This window comes from Mesocricetus auratus, unplaced genomic scaffold (genome assembly GCF_017639785.1).
Source record: "Mesocricetus auratus isolate SY011 unplaced genomic scaffold, BCM_Maur_2.0 Super-Scaffold_100007, whole genome shotgun sequence".
Classification (NCBI taxonomy): domain Eukaryota; kingdom Metazoa; phylum Chordata; class Mammalia; order Rodentia; family Cricetidae; genus Mesocricetus; species Mesocricetus auratus.
In genome coordinates this window covers 5,656,680-5,672,870 of record NW_024429191.1, presented here as the reverse complement: position 1 = coordinate 5,672,870, position 16,191 = coordinate 5,656,680, and the positions used below count along the sequence as shown (strand labels likewise).

The window sequence follows — 16,191 nt, the reverse complement described above, 5'->3', positions numbered from 1 at the left end:
TTTCCAGTAGTGTCTCTAAAATTGATTCCCAACCGTGGGTCCCCTTTCTATCTTAGTATGATTTTATGTCCAGGATGTTTCATCCAGATGTCCAAGTCTTTAGCTCAGTATCCTGTTATTAGTTTCCATCTTCTGCTTATCCACCTGTCTCTCTCTTAATCCCTTTAAGTACAGTCAAAATGGTCTTCAAGAAAGATCCCCAAGGTCAGCAAGGTGCTAGCATCCAAGTTGGATGACCTGGGTTTGATCCCCAGGACCCACATGGTGGAAGGAGAGAAGCAACTACCACAAGTTGTTTTCTGACCTTCACATGTGTGCCATGACATGCATGATCCTACATACATACATACATACATACAAATAAAATGAATAAATAAAACTGTGTTACCTCTTGGCCAGTGGCATTATATTGCCATCCAGACAATGTCCAACTTGTTGTACCTGATTTCAAACCCTCCTCCCAATTTCAAACTTCTTCCTAGTCCACTGCTCTCCTACTTTCCAGTGTTGATCACCTATGTTTGTAGTCAGTGCCATGCCCTGTCTTGTCTCCAGGCAATTTCCAGGCTGCATGACATAGTTTCATCCCTGTCTTTGCTTCCTCTGTTTTATTTCTACTTCTTCCAGCAATGCCATCTCTAGTTACCACTTTGTCCCGGTCAATCACAAACTTGAAGTCTCTTTTGTGACCTCATACCATCATTGATCATCATGCTAACATTTTCCAGGGTCTTTTGTTCTCAGAAGACTCCAGGCTTGGTGGGGGTAAAGGTCATGAATACCTTCCTTATCTTTTGGGGGACTGGAACCATTCTAAGACTCCAGAATGACTTTGCAAAGTATCAGTCCTGTATATGTTGAAGTCATTATATTGCTGATAGCTGAAATATATAAGGGGTGGGACTCAGCATGGGGGATATAGCAAAATCTTATTTATCCATATAAGAGTATGCCATTTGTCACAAAGTAAACAGAAGAAACTTGCCTGAGGAGTACACTGGAGTTTTGACTCCTGGTTTCCACATATTTGCACACTTATGGGTACACATGCTCAAAAAAATAAAATAAAGATGAACTCATAAACACAAGTGAAAAGCAGTGGCTGCCAGGTATTAGGGGTAGTAGGAAATAAAGGTTGGTCAGAAGAGTCAAACTCTCAGTGAAAAGATGAATACTCCCAAGACAGCCTTACACAGCGTGGTACTGACAGATGTCTGAATTCACTTAGGCATGATCCTCACACAATAGACCACAATCTGGGTCTTCATTCACGAATTACATATTTTTCCAAATTGCATATTTTGCATGAGTTTTAGAAATCCTTTTCAACACGTACCTGTGATAGCAGAGCACTTCTCACTGTTTAAAACACACATTGTAGATAGCAGCCAGGGTCCCCAAATCTAACAGCTCCCTAACCTTTTACTCTATGCTCTACTCTATGGGAATTAGAAGGGTTAAGACTCCAGTAAGCAATCGGTTAGCATAAGGCATTTTATGCTGTACTAAAAACTAATTCCAGATCTCCAGGGACTAGTGCCTTTTCCTTTCCTCTGAATACTTTCTTTTTATTGTGAGGTGGCTCAGAATGCTGCTCTCTTCCTTCCTCAGTCAGACTCTCTGGCTCCAATTCCAAGATTGTACAATTACTGGGACAGAGAAAGAACAAAGGCCTTTACAAGCATCTATGTCAAAGTGACACGTGTGACTTCTATTTACATTATGCTTGCTAAAACACGACTCTCAGCTGTGGTTAAAGTCTAGCAGGCTGGGAAGCACAATCCTGCTGCGTGTGTGTGCTCTCAGGGAGAAACTGAAGCTTCTGGTAACATTATTTCATATCCACCACTAGGAGGAAAAGATCCACAGGTCTGGCAAAAGACATCAGGGGTTAACCATACCCAACCATGTCCAGTGGGTAACATGCTTCTAAGAGCACTTGCTACTTGCTGCTCCTACAGAGGGTCCAGGTGCAATTCTCAGCGCCCACAGAGAGCCTCACAACCATCTATAACTCTAATTCCAAGAGAGCTAATACCCTCTTGTGTCCTCTGTGAGTACAGCAAACATGTGCACATAACATAACTAAAATAATAGCATTTTCAAAATCCAAATCAAGCAAAAAGGAGTATCTGTAGGGGATATGGTTCAGTCATTAAAATTTGTTCATTTCAAGTTCAGGAAGGACATGAGAAGTACCTCAGAATCCATGTAAAAAGGCCAGGCCTGGTGATGTGGCCTGCACCCAGCATTTAGGAGGCAGAGATGTCAGTGTCCCTGCAGCACACAAGCTAAACAGTCCAGCCTAATTGGTAAGAAACAGGCCAGTGTGGGAGCCTTTCAAAGGAGGTGGGCAGCTCTCCTGTGGTTGATCTCTGAGATTGTTCTATGGACTCTGAGTGCAAATGAACAGACACACACATGCAAATAAGAATAATGTTAAGATGTATACTCACAGCATTTTCATTCAGAACTATGTAACTATCAGGGACTTTGTGGTGAGACATATTTATAAATATACTGACAGCTGCTAGATTCGACTTTTTCCTTAACTTCTGTTTTCATTCATCTCTCAATGGAAACATTAAACCACTCCTGCAGCATTACTTTATTAATGAGTATACAATGGCATTTAATTTTTTTTAAATCTCAGGCAAAAAAATCCTGTGTGTGTGTGTGTGTGTGTGTATGTATGTGTTTGTATTGTGTGAGTGCCGGCACATCACATGAGTGCCACATGTGTGCCTAGTGCCTGAAGAGGCCAGAAGAGAGTGTTGAATCCCCTGGACCTTGAGTTACAGGCAGTGTGAGCCACCATACAAGTACTGGGAACTGAACCCAGATCTTCCATAAGAGCAGCCCCACTCATAACCATTGAGCCATCTCTCCACCTGCAACCACAGGCTGATTTTTGAGTATTAATTTAAACATTCATTTGCCAACTTATGACTTTATGTTTTGTTACCTTTATCTTTGGTGACTTTCATGTATTCATTTGACCCTTTACCCTGTCTTTCCATGTCTGTCACTAAAGTGAGTATCCCTTCCTGTCTTTTATCTTTCCATTTCGGGCACTCTCATTTGTATGGGAGATGAGATCTGTGTTTGACAAGCATCCTCTCCCTTTGCTTACTGTTTTAATAAAATCTTCTATCACCATTTTTATCTGCAGTAGCAGCCCAGGCACTATTTGATATTGAGATACTGAATTCCATGGACTTTGAAATATTCACCCCATATCTTTTTTGGCAAGTCTTTGAATAGAGACTACAAAAAATTTTGACATGTTGGAGATGAATTTTCAGACTCTGAGTTAAGTAATGACTACCTGTCCCAGTTTAAATTGTGTTCTGGGATTGAAACATTATATTACACAGTCAAATCATTGAAATTAATGGTCAGACACTCTGTAACTGAGTTAGTTTCCCCAGAGACTGATACTCTATTAAGTCTGGAGGCTGTGCAAATATCCCTGCTGTTGCCTTGAGGGTGGTGATAATGATGCCCCAGGCTTAGTGACTTCAAAGCCATATCAAAGAAGTCCTGGTTATCTATCGATTACTATTGTTGATATTTGCTGATTTTCCTTGATCAGGAGCTTACTGTAAGGCCCATTATGGCTTCCAACTTGCAACCCCCTTGACTCAATCTACTGAGTTCTGGGATTACAAGGAGGTGCTATCACACTTCTAGAAGTTCTGTTTAAGTATGGAATGACGGGTAGCTAACTCATATGTAGACGCTTGTTTTATTTTCTGTATTGTAGTGTAAATCACCACTGTTCCAAATTTAGATGTGGGGAAACTGAGACTTCTCTAACCAAAATTCACTTTGTCTTTCCTGACAAAGATCTCTTGGTGGCTGGTCAGCCTAGCCACTCTAAACCCTTCATAAATGTTTCTACCTAGAGAGGATTTCAGTGAGTGATTTAGTCAAAGGCATGCTTTCCCCACCTCTTCTTCCTTCTATAACAGTTACTATTCATTCTTTTCTCCACTGATCTCCTAATTATATACCAGCCTACACCACCTAGAACATGAAGAAGAGAACTTGTTTTCAAGGTTGTGTGCTAGCACTACCATATTACCTGGTACCCTGAGATGTATGAGCATATTTGGTGTTTGGTACAGTTTGCATCTGCACTGTCAGTCTCAGGAGGGGGTTTAAGTGGGGCATTCTGCTGGCTTGTCTAAATCCATAGATACAGCATCAGAGACTTGATGAACAAAACCCACTTACTAATAGCCATGATCTGTTGACATCCTATGAGCTACACACAGCCTGGGATAACCATGGATGTAGGTCAACACAAAATTATGTGTTTGTTTAAAGTATTATTACTTGTGGATTTTTAGTTGTGACTTGATTTCCAAGTTCTTGAACAGGAGCTTTGTAGATGCCAATGGCATGTTACCTTCCCAATAGGTTGAAATGTCTAGCGAGTCTTTAACAGATCAGGTCTCTAAGAAGTAACATGTATTTGTTATCTAGTGCTATATAACAAACTTCCCTTCAAGCTAGCATCTTAAAATGACGCATGTATAAAATCTCATGGGGATTCTGAGGTCCTGGGTGGGTGACTTTAGCTTAGACTCCTGTGAGGTAATGGTTGTTTTGCTGTCAATTGGTGTGGTATGAAATGAAAACCAGTAGAGCTGTCTTCAAGCTCACTCATGTAGCTGTTGGCAGGCCTCAGGTATTCTCCACAGGGGCCTCTCTGCAGGCTGCTAGAGTGTCCTGGAAATGTGGCAGATGGCTTTCCCCAAAATGAGTTATAAGAGGAAGGAAATGGAGGAGATGGATGGAAAGAGGGAAGGAGGGTAGAAATTGAAGGATAAGAGGAGGTGGAAAAGAAAATGTGTGAGAGAGTTACAAAGATGGAAGCCACTGTGTTTTTAATCTACATGTAAATCTTTACTTTTATGTCTTTTAAAAAGTATACTTACTTTTAACCCACATATATCACTGATCTCATATTCCATTAGCCATGTAGACCAACCACAGAAAATTATGGAGGAGTCAGCCAAGAACAAATGGTTACCAGAACATAGTTCATGTGGGAGCAGGCTGCTATGTATGCTGCTCAGAATGTCTTGGATGAATCACGTAAGATGATTTGCTAACCATTTTCTGATAGCCTCTCCTATTTTCCAAACCAGTTGTGGGGAAAGTTGGGTTACTGGTGTTTTTAAATTTTTCAGATACATCAATACTTCAGAATAGACATTCTCTGGTCAGTAGCTCGGGTGTGGGTGCTCTCACATGCATGCAGTAAAGTCTGCGAGGGGACAACCTCAGGTATCATTCATTAGTCACTAGACATGTCAATTTTTGAGACATGGTCTCTCATTAGCCTGTATCTGGCCAAGCAGGCTAGGCTGGCTGACCAGCAAGTCCCTGTGTTCCCACTTGGCTCTACCTCCTCAGTGCTCGAATTACAATTGTGCGCCACAGTGTCTGCCTTTTCTTACATAGGTTCTGGGGATTGAACTCTGATTCCCTTGCTAGTAAGGTAAAAACAAGCACTGTCCCAAATGAGCTCTTTTCTCAGCTGGGTATCTTGAGATTTGAATTCTGTTTATGTCTCTTGATGGCCATGTAAGCTGGGGAGAGGGGGAGTTTTTGTCTTTTGTGGCCCTGATCTCCACTGTATTACTGTGTGTATTACTGTGTTACTGGTAGTGCCTGCCCCATAGTGTTGCTGCTAGAGTTTAGTACCTGTGCATATAGGAAGCCTATAAAAGAATCCTAAACACGGGGTACATGCAAAGGATTGTCTTTTCTTTGTATGATCACTCCATAGCCAATTCACAGTGAAGCAATCTGAGCTTTCTTCAGCTAACTGGAAACAGATAGTAGAACCCTGGATATACCTTCCATGTGGAGTTACTTGAAACTTCTTTAGCAGCCACATCAAAGTGGTCGACACGCAGAAAAATGAAATGTTTGTCATGGCAGTTTCATGGCTTGTCCATCTGTGTTAGCTTATGTATATCGTGAGTACCTACTCCCACCCACAGTACATCATCACAGAAACACCACCACATTGAATACAGTGTTTCTGTGTTAGCATGTGCCTTCCATGAGTACATTATAACAATAATGCCACCTCAATACAGTCTTTCTATTTTGCTGTCTAGACAACCAGAAAGAAAGAGCCTTCCAGAAGAGACTAGCCAACTCCACTGCTGTTTTGATAAGTTCACTTTGAGTAGATTCCTCATGTCTTCCCTATTTATATCTTTTCAAATCCAATCTCCTTCAATCAATTTTAATCCTCTAATATCTTTGCTATAAGTACTGTACAATTCACTTGTCCTCAATAATAAAATTCATTTTGGTGAGGCCAGCCAGTAATTTGTTTGAGAAGGGGTCGTTAGGAAGCCCTTGCGTTCTCTTCTGATTTAGAGGGCGACCTTCAGTATGGAGAGAAGTTTGTTGTCATGTGCTTGAAGTATTCTTTCTTGACTGACAGTGCTGTTTAAATAATGGACCGCCAAGCCTTGTGCCTAAATGAAATCTGACTACACTAATTCTGTTATATATTAGGAAACTTCAAGAGTTCTACAAGGACACGATTTCATTGACAGTGGATTTATTTTTTTCAGTTTGTATAAATTATACCAATAGTGCCCTATACCTCCTCCATCAAAAATTACACTTATTTCCTAATATTGAATATTTTATTGCTTTAACTCTCAGGGTACTCTGAGCCAACAAGAGTTGTACTGGAGACATTTCTTGGGACTGGTTAAACACAAATCCAATGGAACATAGGTGAGATAGCCCAGCAAGTAAGGGTGCTTGCCACCAGGCCTGATGGCCTGAGGAAAATAGACTCTTTTGGGTGTTCTATGACCTTTCCACACATGCTAGGATGTGTGCTCCCCAACCATAAATAAACAAGTTCAAACAAAAAGTAAATTAATGGGGTGTTGTTATACCCAGGCCAAGCATTTATAGCAGGCATGGGGGCATAGATCTTTTATCTTAGCATTTATGAGGGGCAAGCAGAAGATTATGAGTTCAAAACACGCTCTCTCTACCTAGTGAGAGACTCTTTCCAACAAACAAGCAATGAATGGATTTAATAAAGTTTAAAAAGAAAGAAAAAGGAGGAAAAATTAAAACATGATAAACTCAGCTTGTGTTCATATGTACTTCATAAGCCTAGGAATTTATCGATATATCTTTATCTATTTATCTATATCTTTATAGCTAGACATAAAATGGCATATAAAATATCTATACTTGTGGCTGAAGAGATGGATCATTATTTAAGAGCTCTGACTTCTCTTCCAGAGTACCTAAGCTGCTTCCCAGCATCCACATTGTTCAGCTCACACCACTTGCAACTCCAGCTCTAGAAGATCTGACATCCTCTCTGGCATCCTACCTGCAAGCACATACATGTGCTCGTGCATATGCACATGCACACACACATTCAAATTTAAATATCATAAAGTCTCTGACTATGTATAATATAGACATGGCCATAAACCAGTTTGTGTGTATTTAGTGGGAAAAGTAACCAGTATGATAACATTATATTGTTTACTTATGTCTCTGGCTTTTTAAAATGATGCCTGAAGACAAAGCACTTTTTTATTTAGACTTGGCTGGAAATTATCCGTCATATGTAGATGATTATACAATATTTGCCAGCTTCCTACTCGGGGAAAGTCATAGCAGATGGTGCAATTTATGTGCCATGTGCCATTTGTTTAAGCATGGAAATCGCTAATATTTTTACTCGATTATTATAACTATTTTACTTTTATACTCTGGAATAACTTTGAAAAAGTACCCTTGATGACCAGCTATGGGAGGGGTGGGATGGGGAGAAGGAAGTATTGTGCATGGTTTTAACTCCAAGCTCCAGGGCCCTCAATTGGAGATCTGCTCTAGTTCATTAATCAGGGACCCAGAGCACCCTGCTTTCTAAACAGCGTTATTGTGTTCCAAATATACAGTTCTCCCTGATAGCTTAGGAGCAGGCCCTATTCAGATCATCGCACATTTCAGATTGGCCTTTTAAGACAAAGGGTTAGAAATCACATTTGCGACTTTGCAGGTCCCCGGGGAACACATCTTGGAGTCAACACCCTTTCAGGCATGTAGCGAGTAATTTGTTTTGATAACTACAAACAAAAGGGGTCTATTCCCCAAAGGCTTCTTTGGAAATTGTCGAGCTTCTTCCCCTTAATGATAGGAGCTGTTCTTTCAAGGGGAACCAAAGATGCAGGGATGAGGGTGGGTGCAACTACAGGAAATGCTGCACCACAGAGTGGGGACAACTCTGAGGTTCCAAGAACCTCAGTGATGTGACCTTGATCCACACAAGGCCACTTCACACAGGGGTTTTTATACTGAGCATGTTGTAATTGTGTTTTCTTCCCTGTATTGAGCCTTTCTGCTCACATGTAAGAGGAGTCAGGGACAGAGTGTTGGAATGGTGTCCCAGTTCGCTTTAACTGTCAACTTGACACAGCCCTCTGACACTCTGAAAAAGGAGTTTCAATTGAGGGATTGCCCAAATCAGATTGGCCTGTGGGCATGTCTGGGTATGGTGTCTTGATTAGTTGTTGTTGTGGGCAGCAACATTCCCTGGATAGGCAGGTCTGGTCTGTATAAGAAAGGTAGCTAAGCCTAGGTCTGGGCTTGAGCCAGGAAACTGTACTCCTCCATGGTTTCTGCTTCCCGTTCCTGCCTTGACTTCCCTCATGATGTTCTGCAACCCAGAAGTATGAGCCAAATAAACTCTTCCCACCTCTAACTTGTTTTTGATTGGAGAGGGTGTTTATCACAGCAACAGAAATCACACCAAAACACAGGGATTGAGAAAGGGGACATTATAAACACTGAGCAGTTCATTCTTCTCCTCTGGGAATCCTCATCCTTAACCTACCTCAAACGGAGAATGCCAGGGTTCCCTTGAGACTACTACTGTACATTTCTTTACATTAATTGAATAGGGCAACTGACCGGTCAGGGAATATTTATTACCAGAAGAAGAGGCTGGATGGATTGCCAGAGTCCTGGGACCACTGAGGACATTCAATTACTCTTCCTTTAATGACTTTATGACAAAAATATGTATAAACCATGGTGGGTAGTCATACTGATTGTACCTTTCCTTTTTCTCACTTCTTCTAACTCTCAGCAGTGTCTGATTAATTCTGCCACAGTTATTATTATGAGCACTCATCATCATTATTATTTTCATAGATATACAGTTCAGTGACAGCCTTGCATATTGCTCACAGCATCCATTCCATGTACAAGAACAAAGGTCTACTTAAATCTGAAGGAAACAATACAGAGTGTGTCCTTCATACCTGGCAAGCTTCCAGGGATTTCTGCTAGTATATTAAGTTCTATCTTATATTAAAATACTTTATGTTTCTGCTTTTGTGGGGATGTCTGTATACATTCATGTATATATATGTGTGGTGCCTGAAGATCTCAAAAAAGGGGATTGGGCCTTCTAGGGTCTTGGAGTTACAGGTAGCTGTGCACAGCCTGACATAGGTGCTGGGAATTGAACTCGGGTCTTCAGGAAGAGCTTTAAACAGGCTTCACCACTGAGCCATTGTTCCTGTCCAAGTGTCTGTCTTACATCATAAAATGTGTCTATCCCATGGTGATGGTATGTGAGTATTCATTGCACTTTTGGTAGGGAGATAGTAGTTGAAGGTCTAGCCTGTGCTACAGAATAAGTTCAAGGCCAAAAAGGTTACTTAATTCCTGTCTAAAAAAAGTTAGGGTCATAGGCCTACACAAAAGATACTATAGATATTAGGTGTGTGGTATGTAATTTACATGGATATATAAATTTTATATATGTGGTATTTATATAATTTGAATATATATCATATATGTGAATACTTGCTTGCTTTAATGATATGTATTTAATTAATCTGTATCCAGATATATGAGAGACACTGGAAAAGCCAATGTCATCCCACTAGTCATCCAAGATCTAATTATGAATTTTACACCTGTTCCTTAACATGCTAATTTTAGAATGACAATGATCAAAAGCAGTCTTCCTTCCTTCCTTTCTTTCTTCCTTTCTTTCTTTCTCTCATGAGGCTACAAAAGAATGCATTTTGTTGTGGCATTTTCACATACACAGTGTGGGTGATCCTGTGGCACAGGATCAAAACTGCACACATGACTAGAAGACTGATGCCTAGCTGTCCCAAGCTGTCCTGTGGCCAATTCGTGACTTCCTACTTCGGTCTCCATCAGTGTTCATCAGTGTGATTTATGTCTCTTGTATGCTCAGAACTTCTGCACAGAAATATTTTCCATGGGTGACCTTGAACTCCAGTCTAATAGGGAAGACTAGGCAAGCCCTGTAACCTTGCCAGACACATATGAGCAAAATTTTCTCATGTCTTGTTAAGCCCCTTTGCCCAAAGCTCAGACCTTGGAGAGATCCCCTCTATCCAAGGCTGCCCCCCCAACCCCTGTGCATGCTACTCCCTACTTTTAGTAAGTGGGAACCAGGGGAGGCTCTCTGCCACAGCAAAGTGTGTCTTATGTCAAGTTGGAGGAGTTCCTTAAAGGATATTCTGCTACCCAGTCTCGTCTGCCACTCACTGTGTTGACTCTGGAAAGCATTAGCAGTCTTCTCAGTCACTGTGAGTCCAGACCCTTGAGATGGCTCTACTTCTTATCCATCCTGTCTCACTGACCCCTGAGATAACTGCATCTCAATCACCTCACTGACCTCTGTTATCCCTGAACCCCCATCATCTCACCGACCCAGCGATTCCTGTCCTTCCCATCCATGTGTCTCACTGACCCCTGAGATCCCTGCACCCCACCTTCTCACTGACCCCTGAGATTCCTGCACCTCTAGTATGTCCCAACTTTCTAGGGACACACTGCTGATAGAGATGCTTGAGAGAATAGGGCGGTCACCTGCTATTTGAGACACCGGGATCAGAAACCTTAGAAAGGGGTGCTTGGTGGGAAAGGCTCCAGGATAAGGAGCTCAGTGCTGGAGAGCAAGTAGGGTGAGGCAGCTGCCTGCTGCAGGTTTCCTTGTAGCACCATGGGGAGGCAGTGACACCCACTGGTCTCCCAGAGACGCACAAGCAATGGTCTTTTCTGTCCTTTTTTTTCCTGGTGTGGATGTAATGGGTGCATTTGGGGACACAGTGGCATATACTTCCTTCTTCATCTGGCAAGTGCGCCACGTTGCTCGGCTTAGCTTACTTATAAAAGACACATTTCTTCTCTGTTCACAGCTTGAATCTTGGGCTCTGCAGCACTCTTTCCCCCTTGAGAGAATTCTACTTCTCTGGTGATGTGCTCAAACTGGTGAAGATTTGAGCCATAGCCTAGAAAAATGTGGCCTTCCATTTCCCTTACTCTGTCATCTATATTATCTATAGGATCATGAACCGGTCATTTATTCAAGCCTCTGTTTCCCCACAGGGGCAGTGGGGTTGCTGGTAGTCCTTGCAGAAGGCTGGGACTCCACTTATCATCATCACAGGTATGGCTCACGCCAGCTGTTGCCGTCACTCCAGTCCCTGCTTATACAATGTGCTCTTACCAAGGCTACCTCACCTTGAGAATTCAGACTGAAGGTGTGGGTGTCATGAGGGATTATGGAGGTATCCATCTGCTAGACAGGATGGTTTGCTGAGGCTGGGTAAAGTGAGATTTTTCTTTCAGAATCCTCTTTGAAGAGCTGACACCCAGGAATGACAGCATGTAGTCACTGTGACACATGTAGCAGAAATGCTGGGTTTCCTCCCAAGTTGATAGGTCATATCCCAGCACAGTCTTTAAGACCGACCTTTAAGAAAGGCACAACCTAAGTTTTTGTCTGTGAGTCACTTTCTGTATGTCATATCATAGCACTGATAAACATAATTACTGCCTGGTGTCTAAAAGCAATTATGTGCTTCACGAAGCATGTGTGGTCTTCTGGCATGCAGGATTTGTTTTTTTTTCTTTAGATTTCAATGCTCTCTTGGTTGCACATTTCCATAAGGGCTTTAGGATTTGAGGACATTGGAATGAGGTGTTTCTTGACCCAACATTATGGCTCTTTTAGAAAGTTATTTTAATGATATTGATGGCATGCATCTATGTATGTGTACATTTGTTTGTGTGTGTGGACATTCATGTGTCACTGCATGTGTGTGGAGACCAGAGGGCAACTTGAAGGAGCCAGTTCTTTCTGTTCACCATGTGGGTCCTGGGGACAGCAATTAGGTAGGTTATGCTTAAAGACAGGCCCCTTTATCTACTGAGTCATCTTGCCCAGCCTGACATGTATTTGTCTTGTGTCTCTGCATTCTATTAGGACTAAAAACAAAAGGAAATAACAACTGGAGAGGATTTATTCTACTTTTGTGGACAAGGAAAGAGAGGCAGTAGATGAATTCAGCTCATAGAAAAGAACACTTTATCAGTGCCAGAGATGATTGTTTTTGTTATTTGTATCACAACTTTAGGCATTTGAGCTAGGTACACTGGGGAAACCAGAATTAATGGAAATTATTCCACAGATGTTGGGAAGTTGTTCATTGAACATACTAGGAGACACTGGGGCAAAGTAGCTAGCTATAAACCAATGGTTTGTGTCCTTCCTCGAAAAGATAAGTCCCTATGAAGAGACTGCACATTGGAGAGTAGTTCCCAGCCCACCTTTTCTGTACAGGATGACATGTGACTGTTTTCCCATAAAACACTGAGAAAAGCAGTCCATGTGACTTTGGAGGTTAGTACCCTGAATTTCCTTGACTAGGATCCTCTGTCCAGCTTGTTCCACTATTGTCTGATGTCTAATTGATCCTGGAACATTTTGTTAAGCATGGAAGGATACTTATTTTCGTGGATCCCTGGGTGACTGCATCAATGAGGGTTAACAGTCCTGTGCTGTGACTGAAGAAGTAAGGGTGGTCTGGGTAGGGTAGGGTGATCATTCTGTGTGAAAAGAAATATTTAGACTTTATACCCATCATTCTTAATATTTAGCCATAAAAACTTAGTATAAAAACCAAGCTTGATTGAAGGTGAGTGTGTAATTATTTCACTAGACCCAATATAAATGATAAATGGGTATTTGTTGGGAAACAATTACACAGAAAAATACAAAGACCGGTGGGAGCACTTTTCTGCCTTCCTGCTGGATTGGCTGACCCACCAGTAAAGAAGGGCAAAGGAAAGCCACACCTCAAGCTGCCTTCTTTTTGCTTCAGTCTACCTGAGGCCACGCCCAAGGGGGTGTGGCCACCATTACAAGGTCACTGCAAGACTGCTTGCTACACTTGATGCTAAGAGTTTTATGCGTACTGTGCTTTTGTCTTATTAAAAAATGTGTGTGTGTGTGTGTGTGTGTGTGTGTGTGTGTGTGTGAGTTTGGCCTACATGTATGTTCATATACTCCATATGTGCCTGGTACCTGCAGAGGAGAGACAAGGGCATCTAGAATTAGGGAATATTGTGAACCAACATATGAGTGATGAGAACAGAACCTGCATCCTCAGTAAGGGCAGCCAGTGCTCAACCATGCAGACATCTCTCCATCCTGGGCTTTCATCTGCGTTAGCCAGAGAAGGCTGCATTATGGAATGGTAACCAACAGTCCTGAAGCGCCAGGGATATAGCACAATAAAAATTTGTTTCTATCTCAGCAAAGCCAATTCTTTATAAGGCTCTCTGCTAATACTGATTGTCCTCTCTGAGGCTTTTCTCTCAAAGAAATCCTTTATCATATTGTTTCCACTATTGTGGGGCAGCCTGTGGATGCCTTCACACACTGGTATTAGGTGTCTGGACAGGGAGGCATGAAGGTTACTTACACCAAATCCACCTTGGAGGAACTAAGTCATATGACTATCTTTGTCTTCATATTTTTCTACCACTTGCTCAGAAGGCATGGAAAACAAGCTATTGTAGCAGAGGGAACTATGGGTATTTGCTATTTGAAGTAGTCTAGGTTTTTCTATGATGAATAAGTCCCAAGACTTCTGTCACATGCCTGAAGTCATGACTAGTATGCAGCCTTGGCCAGTACCAAGCCCTATTACTTATTATGTTTTCCACAAACATATATACTTCTTTTTAAGAGTTATTATTTGTTTTAAATGTATGTACATATCCATATGAGTGTATTCCATTGGCATACAAGTACTTCCAGAGTCTAGAAGAGGGTGGGAATCCCCTGGAGCTGAACTTATCAGTGATTCTGAGCTGCTTCAGTCTGGTGCTAAAAACCAAATTCTAGTCCCCTTGAACAGTATTATTATATGAGTACTGTTTGTCTCTTCAAAAGACACCAGATGGCTGGTCAGTGGGGACACACACAGTTAATTCCAGCACTTGGAAGGCATAGGCAGGTGGATCTCTGTGAGTTCAAGGCCAGCCTTGTCTACAGATTTAGTTCCAGTACATCCAGAGAAATCCTGTCTCACAAAACCAAACTCACACGATGAATATTAATATTTTGGAACCAGAATTGGTCACAGGTACCTAAAATTATAGTAAGTGAAGCATAGTTGGGGGGAGAGCAATTACAGCATAAAGGAAGAGGGTAGGATTCAAAGAACTGAGTTACTTAGCCAAGGTGACACAGTTAGGGAAGGACTGGGTTCCTCAGAAGCAGGTTCCCCTCAGGGTGATTGCTTCTTGTAAGAGCTATTTATTGGAATTCTCTTATGTAACAAAGCCTGGTATTGGTGGTTATTATCAAGAGTTTTGTAGTTTGGTGCTAGAAATAGACAAAACAAACAGTTACTGCTTCTTAACTCAAAGTAGATATCGCATGACATGTTTTTGTGTTGGGGGAGGTATTTTGAGACAGGGCTTCACAGTGTAACTCAGGCTTGCCTCAAACTCAAGGTCATCTTGCCCCAGCTTCCTGGGTGCTGGGATCACAGGTGTGCACTGCCATGCCCAGATGTACTTAACCTCTGTGCTGTGATGTGAGACTCTAAGGACACTTCAGCAAGTCATCGGCATCCAGTTATCTTTAGGATCATGTGAGTCATGACCTGAAATGACCAGGGTAAAGGAGGCTTTGCAAAGTGGTATCCCTGGGAGGCACTGGGAGCAAGGACAGGTGCTGTGATTCATAGCCTTAGAAATGAACGATGTTCTCTTCTCTCTGTCCTTGGCAGAGTAGTTGGTGGAACATAATCTGCTCCCACTGGTGTTGAGAAGTATGAACAAAAATTGACAGCGAAAGTGTGCTCTGGTTCTTGTTTTGTTCTGTGTACGCACTGGCCCTGAATTTTATATCGATGTGTGTTCTGGGGTGTGTGTGCGTGTGTGTGTGTGTGTGTGTGTGAGAGAGAGAGAGAGAGAGAGAGAGAGAGAGAGAGAGAGAGAGAGAGAGAGAGAGAGAGAGAGAGAGAGAGAGAGAGAGAGAAGAGAAACAGGGATGGATGGAGGGAGATTGGACAGAAGTAAGAAAAAATGGAAGGAGTGAGAGAAGGAGTGAAATGGGAAAATGGCAGAGAACAAGGATGGAGAAAAGGAAGGGAGGAGAGAGGATGACTAGAGTATTAATTTTCCACATCACATCAAATCTTCCACATATTATGATAGAGAACAAATAGTTAACAAAATTATATTCATTCCCCATGACACCTTTTTTTACTTGTTGATTGATTCATTGACACAAGGTTGTACCATGCAGCACAGGCTTGGCCTGAAACTTGTTCTGAAACCCAGGATGGACTCTAAAACGTGGCAGTCCTCCTGCATCAGCCTCCTGAGAGCTAGACTCAAGGGCAAGTACCTTAGTGGCCTTTCCTAACATGTATTCTAAGGTGTATTTCAAAAGTAAATTTTCACTCAGAGTGAGACTACTGTTGCCCTGTCTTCCTATGGGTTTTACTGGATGGGTCTCATGGTTTTGTAGTCTGTTGACTTTAGATGTGTGCTTGTGTGCATGTTGAGGTCAGAGTTTGTCCTTCAAGGTCTTGCTTGATTCTTCTCTGCCTTATTTTGTTCTGCCTCCTCAGCCTAGGATAGGGGCACACCAACACTTCTGGCTTTTGTGTGGGTGCTGGAATGCAAAGTCAGGTCCTCATGCCTAGCGGCAGGGTTTTACCCCTAGAGCTGTGTCTCCATCCTCTGTTAACATCTAGCACATATTCTGCTCACAGGCTGGCAAATGCCCATGTTTTAAGCAATCATGCTCTTTGAATTTTTCCA

At 42.0% G+C, this 16,191-nt stretch overlaps 1 protein-coding gene and 1 long non-coding RNA gene across 4 annotated transcripts in view; both read left to right on the top strand.

The window, feature by feature from the left end:
* Rbfox1 (RNA binding fox-1 homolog 1) overlaps positions 1-16,191 on the top strand; it is a 2,068,553-nt gene that overhangs the window by 1,096,283 nt on the left and 956,079 nt on the right. The gene's annotated exons all lie outside the window — the stretch shown is intronic.
* Positions 1-16,191, top strand: part of LOC110342992 — a 62,897-nt gene that overhangs the window by 2,576 nt on the left and 44,130 nt on the right. The gene's annotated exons all lie outside the window — the stretch shown is intronic.